Genomic DNA, 13,134 nt, shown 5'->3' on the forward strand with positions numbered 1-13,134 from the left:
AGGATAAATTGGTGATCAATCCGTATGAAAATATTAATACTTAATAAAAATTAACTAATAATAAAAGGGTTGTTTGTGAACAGATATGAGTAATATCGAGAAAAATATTTATTTACAGAATCAAAAAAAAAAAAAGAAGCGAATCAGTAATTTAATTTGACATTTACTTTTACTATACGAAGACAGATATCAGAAAACTCTAAAAGAAAATATAACCTTTTCATTATTTATAATTCCCTAAGACAAAGAGGAATAAATAAAAACAAAATGATGTAGGATGAGTTGAGCTAGTATAAAATATATAATAAGAAAAAAAGAAAGAATCGTAGAAGAGTAATAAGAAATAAAATGTAGAGTTTGAGGAGGATATAAGGGGAAGAAATCCGGTCGATTAATTTTCTAGTATATATCATTAGGTGTTCTGGCTGGCTGTCTTAGGCCTGGCATTTTCAAAGGGCATAACGGCAATAACACTTGGTGCAGCTTCCATCCCTTTGTCTCAAGATTTCCCATTGACACTAATAAAGGTCATCCGTTCTGCAACCCTTCAAACAATTCCAAATTTTCCTTCTGAATATTATATTCTTGTCTGAAGCGGTTTTCCATCGCGGTTTTCATCATAAGTTATTTTGGTAAAGGTCATATGTGTAGCTGTATATCATATCGATAAGGTTATAATTAAATTAAATGCACAAATAGCGGCACAATTTAATATAATAGTAAAACAAATAATATTTTTTTTATTTTTTATTTTCCAATTACACAAGTTCGCGCGCACTCACATTATTGAATTCGTTTCTTACTTCCTTGTACGAAATAAAGGAAGTATTGCGATCGCGAAAAATTTCGGTTTCCAGATTTCAACTGAAATATCCATTTTGACTAGTTTCCGCATGATGTCTGTACATGCATACGTATGTATCTAGCATAAATCCAAAACGACTAGCCGCAGAATGTTGAAATTTTGAATCTAGGATAACTGTAACACATAGTTATGCACCTTCCCCTTTGCTTGCAATCGACTGTATCGAAAGTGTCCAAAAAAGCACAAAATCGAAACAAATTTGAATTTTGAACTTTTTCCTACCTGCAGTAATAAGCCTTTACTGAGGGTTTTTCAACGATATCATAAATGGGTACTTATTTTCAATGGTTCCAGAGTTATAGCCAAATAAAATTTTAATTAATGAAATATTTGGATCTTAGGGAAAGGCACATTGATTCGAATCAGACTTCATCCCCTTTTTTTAATTTAAATATATTGATTTATTAATATCTGATTGTAAAAAAATGTTTCGATTAATAATAATTCAAAAATATCAAAAAAGAGAAAAGATGAAAACATATCAGAAGTTTTTAATGAAATAAAATTTTATGTACTCTTCATTCTAAAAAAAAATGTGTAAATGTAGTTTAATAGGCGTACAAGAAAGTGATGGGTTGCCCACATCGGATTTTTCTACGTAAAAAAAAATTACCCCTCTAATGAATTAACAAATTTTATTATAAATAATCAGCTTTACCATTCCATAGTAATCTGTTGCATAATTTAAAACTATTATTGTTTTTTTGTTTGTTTTAACAAAACTTTCTCGGTGAGAAAAATTAAAGTTACCAATACCATAAACGAAATAATAAAATGATTTATTTACAATATTGGTCATAATCAAACAAAAAATCAATAAAGAGGGAATTTTTTTATTATTCTTTATTTTAATTAAATAATTTTGTAGTAATCTAAGCAGAAGAATACATCTAGGCAAAATACCTTAAATGAAGAATGAATAGTACAACCATATTAATTAAAATGTTATTCCAACTTCTTGATCAATTATGAATTCAACAAATTTTTTTATTTAAAAAAAAAATTGTAAAAATTATTTCATACATAGAATATCTGAACGAAAATATCCAAATGTACCATTTAAAAAAATAAAATTCCTTTAGTATATCGAGAATATTTATTGAAAAATTTAAATGTTACAGTTATTTATAAGCTTAATTCAACTTTAGTAAAAAGTAAAAATACATTTTGCACTGCAAGATAGAAATCTGAAATACGGTTAATAATATTTTAAAAGGCTATATATTTTTAATATAACCAACGATATAATATTTAGTTCACTAAAAGTATTTAATTTTTTATTCTTCAATAAATATATTTAAATCATTTATTTTGGAATAAAAAATGAGTTAAAAGCGATTTATTTGATTATTAAAAAAAAATAATCAAACGTTAAATTTGATTAATAAAAACAAAAATTTAATATTTGAACACCAATTACTACAGGTTAAATAATCTCAACTAATAAGCTTCTACATAAATGATTAATTATTATTTCAAAAATAAATCAATTGTTCTTTTTTTTATCGGCTATATAATCTTACATAGATATTAAAAATATTTATTATCAACAAAATACTATATATTTAAATAGTTGTAAACACATAAAAAACGTGATCCGTGAATACAAATAAATAACCGATAACGAGCTATATTTTTCGTTAAATTGTAAATTCTTATAAAATTAAAAAAAAAAAACTGAGTTAAAGAAAGACAAAGACTGGATTAAGGTGACACAGCGCAGACAAACCGTGAGAAGGTGCAAGCAATGAAGCGAGTAAGTAAAGCATCGCATTGCATGTTGTTATGGCGTCTAGTTTTTAACATAGCATACATATTATACAAAGTACGATATGCGCGACTCATGCGCTGTTAACCTCAATCTATGATATCTTTATTCATGATATGTTTACAGGCCGACCGCATGCCCTATCATAATCTATCAGAACTGCCCCGCTCGTCCCCGACGTCTCCTACTCTAAACAACCGTGCACTAACCTCGAATGCGCTTATTAGGCGGGGCTTTGTATATTTTTATTACTATTTTACCACATCGCAATTACTTAGTTACTTAAATCCTCCGCCATTTTACTTTTTTATTATATATATGTAAAGCTAATAAAATAAGACAGCACATTACGACAATATGTTCACTTTTCAAAAAGTATCACGAATAAATATTAAACTTATTAAATATCACAACTAAATACTGTAATTACTTTATTACTAAAGTTAATTTTCGTATAAGAAATTGCGTATGGGCATTCTATAATAGTAATAATATTTAATAAACTATTACTTTATTACTCTATAAATATCAACCAGTGCTATGGTTAATTGTGTAAGTTGTTATATTTATACGTAATAAAATATTAAATAACATAGATAGTCTAGAATATTAAGGTCACAATTTATATTTCAGTTAATCAAATTTAGTTCAAATATAACATTAACAAAAAAAAAACGTTCAATTATTTTTCGACGTAAACTAACGAATTTAAATCAAACTTGTGAAAATGAAGAGGATAAAAAATCAGTCCGTCGATGATGATATTTTTGATTTACCAAAGTAAACTTGCCGTTAAACAGATCTATAAATGATAAAATTCATTTTATTAAATCAGTCTGATTAAAAAATAGCAACCGTTTTATTTTATTTCTCTAACAAAACAGAACTGTTTGAGACAAGTATTTTTTTCTCTCTTTTTCTGTTTATCCTCCGGATCTACCGTAAAGTAGTACTTCAGAGGATGAGTAAGGATGATATATATGAATGTAAGCGTATGATATGCAGTCTTATACAATCTCAGGTCGACCATTCCCGAGATGTGTGGTTAATTAAAACCTAACCACCAAAGAACACCGGAATCTGCGATCTAGTAACAAAATCCGTATAAAAGTAACTGCTTTTATTTGGATTTGAACCTTAGAACTTTCGACTTCGAAATCAGCTGATTTGCGACGAAGTATTTCTTTTAATTTATTTTAGAATTATTAAATAAAACTAAAAATGATTTCAAGTAAACTAAAAATATTAAGCTTTCTAATGTATAAAATCAGACAAAATTAAGCAAATACAAAAATTATTGGCTTCAAAAATTTAACTTGCAACTTCTTTAAAAATTATTTGAAGTTATTAAAAAAGGATAACGTTTTAAATATACCTAAAATTAAATAAAGATTATTCTTTTATAAAAACAAAAAAAATTATAAAACAGTTCAAAAATTCTATATGTAAAAAAAATTCAATAAGATACATTAAAAAATAATCTCATTTAATAGAAATAATCGTTACGACACAAACAACGACTTATTGAAAAGTAATAGAATAATCTTCTAGATTTAAATAAATTTCATCGTGTAATTTTTTTTTATAACTTGATGTACAGAGTATTTTATTCTATAAAAAATCGGTATAAATAAAAATATTTTCATAATAAAATCATAAACGGATATAGATATTGTTAAAAAAAAAAAATTAAAATAGACTTGAAAGGTTCAATAAACATTTTTATATAATATTTTTTTAATTCGTCTTTAAAATTTTAATTTTGAAGTCAGGGAGAAATTAAGGGATTTGTTAACAGATGAAATGTAATGAAGCGTTTAAAAAAAAATTTTTGCATTTTAATGGTTTATTTTAATTGGAATTTTTTTTAAAAATATAGTCGCAAGATAATATAAAAAGTCAATCTGTATGAAAAGTTTTATTTTGAAGAAACGTACAGGTGCAATTGAAAAAATAGGAAAATAAGTGGAGGAAATGACAAAATTAGTTTACTACGAGCATGACTAAAGTTGGTGGAAATAAATTTAATTATTCTAACTCAAGTGTCCCTTTTTAAATTATTTTTAAATTATGCATGAAAATAATTTGAATTTCAGAATTAAATCATTCTATATAATTAGAATCGGATAAAGAAATCTTCTGAAAAAATCATCAAAATTTGTTTCTTCGAAAAAGAATAAATATTTAACGTAGGTAAAATTGAGAATAAGTTTCTTTTTTAAAATAAGTAACACCAGAATAATTAATCGACGTCGGCATATTTCAATCGATCGTGGAAAAAATATGTCCATTTATGAGTGTAATAAATAAAATATTTATAAGAAATGAAGAGAAATAAGATAACATGAAATTTTTATGGTAGGATTTTCAACACCCAAAACTAATTATAATATTTGTTAACTTTAAATAGCAGGCTATTTTAAAATATATTAAAATTTAATAAGACGAAAAGTAATAAACTTCATCAAAATTAACATCAGAATAATAATAATAATAAAAACAATAATAATAATAATAAGAAGAAGAGTAATAATAATAACTTTAAACATTAATTGTGTGTGTGTGTGTGTTTGAGTATAAACTCACACACAAACACACACACAGGATAACAGTTCTATTAATAATGTATTGCATTAATAAGGTATTATGTAGTTACATAAATCTATAGTAATATATTTATCAAAGTAGTGTATTATTGCTAGTAACATTTTTTATTTATTTAAGCTACCTTTACAGTAGTTAATTAAGAAGAAACAGTATATGTAAACATTAATTAATTTGTGACATTAATCATTAACCGATTTGATCTGATTAGGTCAGCGAAAAGCCAAGTTCCTTCCTGAATTTAAATTCAGCACGATTTTAATACATTAATAAGGAGAAAGGATACATTAACGTATATTTAAACAGTACATACATTTAATGCATGTTAATAAAATGACCTTTTCTTTATTTCTCTTACTAAAAAAGAAAAGTTTAATCTGAAGATTGCTCCTTCATGTCGTGTATATGTATATATAGTATGTATAGGCATATTTATGTGTGTGTGATGTGAAAATGAAAAAGAAGCAGTAAAAGAAGAACTACTTGCTTAAACGGAAGAATGTGGAACCAGTGAAAGTTGTTTGGAATTAACTTGAAACCTGTTATAAACGTGCGGTCAGTAGTCCTAAGCATGCAAGTTATTATCAAGTTCAACAAATCATTTCAGTGCCAAAAAAACATGTAATAATAAAATAGATAAATAAAAAAATAAACTGACCATTAATTTTTTTTGGAAATACTTAAATACATTTTAAAAAGAAATTTTGAATTAAAAAATGTAAAGTAGAAACAGTTTTTAATTTATATTTTTATTAAATAAAAATAAAGTTTCATCATATTAACCGATAAAGATATATTAATGATTAAGGCTAAAATAAATTATCAGACAAGTATTTAATTAGTAAAACCGAATTAAAAAAATTAACATAAAATATAAATATTACATTATCTACTAAAAATTTACTACCAAATAATTAAATTTTTTTAGATAAATTGAAAATGAGATATGCTAATAACTTAAGCGCACTTTAAAGAAAAAAGTAAAAATTTTTAAAAAAACCTGAACTAAAGGTGTACCAATATTTTGGTGGAGCTTAATATTTTTGTTATGTATAACATTATTAATGACACTAACAAAACCAATTAAATATATTTTAGATCCCTTTTCAAGTGGTTTCATATTACACCCGACATGATATATTTCAAAAAATTTTTAATTTTTTTATGTAAAACTAAATCTAACATTTATAGATTTAATTTCTAAATCGTAATTTGCAAAGTATCACTTGCGTAATTGATACGATAAAAATCGGGGATTACACTTACAAAGTAATAAGTGCAATATTACATCACGGATCTTAGATTCGTGAAGGTCATTATACGAGTTTTATTAAAAAAGGAATAATATGATATGACATATTTTGTTGATATGACTATCAACAAAAAAAAAATTGGCCGAGAAATTCAAAAAAGTATATTTGTTTGTTCTAGAAAGGCAATAAATTTGAATAATAAATCCATAAGATAACAATCAGTAATTCATTAAAAAAAAAATTAAAGAATAATCTAACAAAACGCAGTGATAACCAAAAAAAAATTACTATGAAGTTGTAAACCGTATGGTAAGAGTCTTGCAGATATCATTTCTTCCGCTCAAACAACAAAAATTTCAGTAATATAAATAAAACTGTTTTTAACAAAATGATATATCAAAAGCCGTAAGGCATCACATTTTTATTATCAAAATCTGTTATTAATTTAGAATTTTGTTTAAAAAAGAATAAAAGTTAAATAAAACTTACCGGTCCGATTTCATTTATCAAACAACGAATAATCATACGAATAGTATTATTTCTGTAAACGTGAAATGTATTACATAAAATGAATTCGAGCCGGTATGAATTTTATTATACATGTATTTTTTTTAAACAAAATTCTAAATTAATAACAGATTTTGATAATAGAAATGTAGTGCCTTTTTTGATATCAGTATCATTTTGTTATAAACAGTTGTATTTACATTACAGAAATTTTTTTTTTTTAGTAAAGAAATGATATCTGCGAGACTCTTACCGTACGGTTTACAATTTGATTGTAATTTTTTTGGATGTAGTTTTACTGTTATAAAATAGGTCATATCTAGACATCCTTAAAGAATGAAATTTAATTTATAGAATGCCCCTGACCAAAAAAGATTAAACGATGAAAAACTTTAGGATTTTCCATAATTATACTAAAAAATAACCGTTTAAAAATATATTATTCTTTAAATAAAATTTATTTCAAGTTAGAAACAGCTCAGGCGCTTTGTAATGTGATTTTTTTTTTTTTTTTGTCTTCAGTCATTTGACTGGTTTGATGCAGCTCTCCAAGATTCCCTATCTAGTGCTAGTCGTTTCATTTCAGTATACCCTCTACATCCTACATCCCTAACAATTTGTTTTACATATTCCAAACGTAACCTGCCTACACAATTTTTCCCTTCTACCTGTCCTTCCAAAATTAAAGCGACTATTCCAGGATGCCTTAGTATGTGGCCTATAAGTCTGTCTCTTCTTTTAAGTATATTTTTCCAAATGCTTCTTTCTTCATCTATTTGCCGCAATACCTCCTCATTTGTCACTTTATCCACCCATCTGATTTTTAACATTCTCCTATAGCACCACATTTCAAAAGCTTCTAACCTTTTCTTCTCAGATACTCCGATTGTCCAAGTTTCACTTCCATATAAAGCGACACTCCAAACATACACTTTCAAAAATCTTTTCCTGACATTTAAATTAATTTTTGATCTAAACAACTTATATTTCTTACTGAAGGCTCGTTTAGCTTGTGCTATTCGGCATTTTATATCGCTCCTGCTTCGTCCATCTTTAGTAATTCTACTTCCCAAATAACAAAACTCTTCTACCTCCATAATCTTTTCTCCTCCTATTTTCACATTCAGTGGTCCATCTTTGTTATTTCTACTACATTTCATTACTTTTGTTTTGTTCTTGTTTATTTTCATGCGATAGTTCTTGCGTAGGACTTCATCTATGCCGTTCATTGTTTCTTCTAAATCCTTTTTATTCTCGGCTAGAATTACTATATCATCAGCAAATCGTAGCATCTTTATCTTTTCACCTTGTACTGTTACTCCGAATCTAAATTGTTCTTTAACATCATTAACTGCTAGTTCCATGTAAAGATTAAAAAGTAACGGAGATAGGGAACATCCTTGTCGGACTCCCTTTCTTATTATGGCTTCTTTCTTATGTTCTTCAATTGCTACTGTTGCTGTTTGGTTCCTGTACATGTTAGCAATTGTTCTTCTATCTCTGTATTTGAACCCTAATTTTTTTTAAATGCTGAACATTTTATTCCAGTCTACGTTATCGAATGCCTTTTCTAGGTCTATAAACGCCAAGTATGTTGGTTTGTTTTTCTTTAATTTTCCTTCTACTATTAATGTAATGTGAAAAATTACAATAAATTGATTAACAATTAATTAAATTGTAATATTAACGTGAAAAGAGATTTAGGGAAAATATAAGATTTATGTTTAATTTATAGTTATACATATTAAGATATTATATCTATTAAGACATTAAATTTTTTAAATAGAATTAAATATTTCATAAATGAGAATTTATATCTTTAAAATTTATTAAAAATATAATCAACTATATTAATATGCTAAAGGTCTACGTTGCATCGAATTCATTTTCAATACAGCTCCTTTAACTTTTAGGATAAAATTATGTTTTTAGACTTAATTTATGGTAGCATTGATTTTTATTTTTAATATTCTGTTAAGTTGTTATTGTAAAGAATGAAATTAAAAGATAAAAGCTGATCGTCCAAAAAAAATTCTATTCATGAAATATTAAGGAATAAAATTAGTAACTTATAAAAGAAAAAAAAGGTAAAATTAAGTACTTTATATGTTATGGATAGTAAACAATTTAATCAGTGCAGCAGCATGTATGAAATTAAGTCTAAAAATGAAGTAATGTTTTTACGAAACAAATGCCTCAATATTTAAATTTTGGGTTTACGATACTTTCGAGAGATTCAAAGTACGAATAGCGACTTAACAATCAAGTGAATCACTTAGATTTGAACCTCCTAGATAACGGAGATGAGGTTAGAAAATTAAAACGGCTACACGTTCTGGATATTAGTGACTCTAGAGTGCCGTAAGTGTAACTTCAGCTGTGAGAGTGTTGTTCATTATCTCTTCGATTTTTATTTTCAATTTTATTGCATATTCTTTCCTTTTTCTTTTCTTCTCACGTTTTCATTGTTTTTCTTACTAATTATGACTTCGTTTTTTTTTTTGTTCAACTGTTAGATGTTAAATGTTCATAACTACTTAGCGTATGTGCTGCTTGCCACAAACATTCTTTGTAATACTAGTTAATTTTTAAGGAGTTTCGCTGAGAACTCCTTATCCTGTGATTGCGAGTATGATCCAATTTACGCAAGGTTAATACAAATGTAATCCATTGTAAATAAATTTTTAAACTATAAAAAAAAAAATTAATAAATAAAAAAATCTGATGTGGACACCACATGACTTCCTCGTAAGCCTATTAAATTAGATACACTTTTTTTTTTTTTACAATCAGAAGTTAATAATTATTAATAAGTAAATATATTTAAATTAAAAAAAAGTTAAAAAAAAAAAAAGATTAGTTAAAAAAGTAAAAAATTGTTTACAATGAGTGGTTAATAATTATTAATAAACAAATATATTTAAATTAAAAAAAACGTTAAAAAAAGGAAATGAAGTTGGATACGAACTGATTCGCCTTCACCTTGTATGATCCAAATATTTCGTTAATTAAAATTTTATTTGATTATAACCCTGCAATCAATGAAAATAAGTACCGCTTATCGTTGAAAATCTCTCAATGAGGGCTGATTACTGCAGTTAAGAAAAAGTTCAAAATCCAGAATTTTTGGATTTTTGGCTTTTTTGGACACGTTTGGTTCAGTCGACTACAATCAAAATGAGATGTACACAACTTCTTGTTACTACAGTCCAAATCCAAAATTTCAACATCCTACGGCTAATAGTTTTTGAGTTCTACGAGATACATAGGTACGTACATATGTAAGTACAGACGTCACGCCGAAACTAGTCATAATGGATTTAGGGATGGTCAAAATGGATATTTCCGTTGAAATCTGAAAACCGAAATTTTTCGCGATCATACTTAACTCAATTAACTATTACAAAGGCACCATAATTCGGACCCTTTTATAATAATAATGTGACAAATGGTCTAGATATTTATGGATACAAAAATTATACGCAACCGCGTGCATATACATTCGTAGTAAATAATAGTAAGTATGTGTATGTGTGTGTGTGTGTGTGTGCGTGTGTGTGTGTGTGTGTGTGTGTGTGTGTGTGTGTGTGTGTGTGTGTGTGTGTGTGTGTGTGTGTGTGTGTGTGTGTGTGTGTGTGTGTGTGTGTGTGTGTGTGTGTGTGTGAATATATATATAGAAATCGTTGAACACTACCACTCTTCTTTATTGGTCCATTTTTATATCCAAGGTAAACAAGGTATCATTTAATATATTACTTTTTTTTTGTTTCATACAACATATTTTTGATCAATAATATAATAAAAATATTCGTGAAATATTATAACTTCTTAAAACAACTATTATAACGTATTACAATAATTATTTATACGAGGATTAAATAAAACGCAATTATAAGTATTCCGTAAGATCTATAGTAAATAATAGCACTAATAATAATAAACTCTATAACACAAAATATTTTTTCGTTGTCAAGTAATAAATAGTATCTACTTAATCTTGTATCATTATAATCAACAAATCCGTAAGTTGGTTACTTATATCTAGAATTTTATTTTAGTTGACGGGATTAATAAATTAGTTTAATAGAATTTAAAAGAAAAAAAATTACATTTAAAAATTATTGATTAAAAAAAGCTCTTGAATAATGATGATTGTGAACTGCTTAATAAAAATACTGTAGATTTATACTTTAAACGGTAATCCTTTCTTTTAAGTACGATTTCTTTTTTATATTTTTTGCCAAATTTCAACGATTCATCTGATAACAGAAACTTATGTCTGCCTAGTTACATAGTTAATAAATTCATTTGTTATTGTAGTGAATTCTGAATGTTACTGAGTGAAAATTAATATTTTTACTTCCTATATAAAAACAACTGTAAATAGATATTAACAGACTTTGAAGAAGTAGTTGCTTTTAAAAACATTTTACATATATATTTTTATCAAATTAAGTAAAAGAGTTCTATGTAAGGAGTAATATAAATTATATTTATATAAAAAAAACAAAAAAAACAGTAAGTAATATACTTCAAAAACTAAATTATTTTTACATTTATGATTCAATATTAGTCTAGAAAAAGGCGCAGACGTATGAAGTAAAATTAAAATTGCATAAAATACGAAAAAAAAACAAAATTAATAAAATTATACTTTTTTACAAGAGAATATTTTAATCCAGTTATTATCATATCAATTGTTAATAGAAATAAGATTTTTAAATCATTGCTTTAAGTAAATTTTTACTAAATTAATGAACTAAACTACAGCCCTAAAAAAAGGAACTGATTTTTTTAAAAGATTTTATTTACTTTTCATTAGCTATATTTAAATTACTTTTCTCAGATTTAAATTCTGTATAACAAGTTTTTTTACTAAATTTTTCGCATTTATTTGCCGTTTAACAAAGCTATTGTTCAACAAACCTAGAAAAAAATTGTTTTTCGATAACAAATTTTTAGTTTTGCGTCATATATCTTAAAACCTACCGGAATTACAGTTCTGCAATCTGTTTTATGCTATTTTTATTCTCAGACTGCATATGAAACTGCCAATCTTTACTCCTTAATTTGAATCACAAAACTTACTGTAGGGGTTTTTTTTATTAGAAGAGCTGAAATCCGGGTGAAATTTTTCGCTAGCCGTAACACAAAAAGAAAGCGTTTCCAGACCTATCTTTATATGAATATTTTTCATTGTATTTCCTTAGTAGAACCTATTTTGAAAGTTTCTTTGTTTCTTCGTGGGACACTCTATATTTACATATACGTATGAAAAAATAAAATAACTGGACTGATTACGTATAAAATTTGTTGGACTAGAATAACATGTTTAATTCACAAAAAAATTAGACTATAATTAAAAAATTCAATTACATTTATACGTTTTGTGTATAAATTACAAGATACTGCTGGTAAAATTATACAAATATTCATCTGGTAAAAATTGTACACACTAAATTTTGTACAATTATAATATTAAATTTACTGATAAACCATTAAAGACAGATGTATTGTAAAATTTTTCCTTAAAATAAAATGTAATTTTTTTATAGAAAATTTTCTAAATAATTTTCTAGTTAATAGGAAATATAACAATAAGATAAATAGTACTCGTTATTCAGAATTAGATCTAAAAAATCTATAAATCACAAAACATTGAAAAGTTAAACAAAAACTTTATATTTTCTAAAGTAAATGAATAATGAAAATAAAACTAATAAAAGATAATAAATAAATATTTTACTATAATAATAATAATAATAATAATAATAATAATAATAATAATAAAAAAAATGAATAAAAACAATTAACATAACCGTTAACCATAAAATAACAATGAAAGCAATTTAATTCTAAACTTGAATAAGAAATAATTTTTTATTGTAATAAAAATAAATAACCTATTTAAAAATCAATACAATAACTGACAATGAATCGTTACATTTTTTGTAGCAATAATCATGTCATGGATTTATTACTTGTAATAATTGTACTTCTATAATTTCTTCAGGGAATATTACAAATATGTATATACATATGTATTACCAAGGATAATAAATTATTGTATACGTAACACCCGTTTTAATTAAAATAAAAAATGGAATAATGATAGAGGTAAATAATAATAATAATAA

General features: G+C 25.6%; 1 protein-coding gene across 2 annotated transcripts in view; it reads right to left on the bottom strand.

The window, feature by feature from the left end:
• The window catches only part of dac (dachshund family transcription factor), a 665,435-nt gene that overhangs the window by 150,213 nt on the left and 502,088 nt on the right, over nucleotides 1-13,134 (bottom strand). The window lies entirely within an intron of this gene.

The sequence above is a fragment of the Lycorma delicatula genome, chromosome 6 (assembly GCF_047948215.1).
Source record: "Lycorma delicatula isolate Av1 chromosome 6, ASM4794821v1, whole genome shotgun sequence".
Lineage (NCBI taxonomy): Eukaryota > Metazoa > Arthropoda > Insecta > Hemiptera > Fulgoridae > Lycorma > Lycorma delicatula.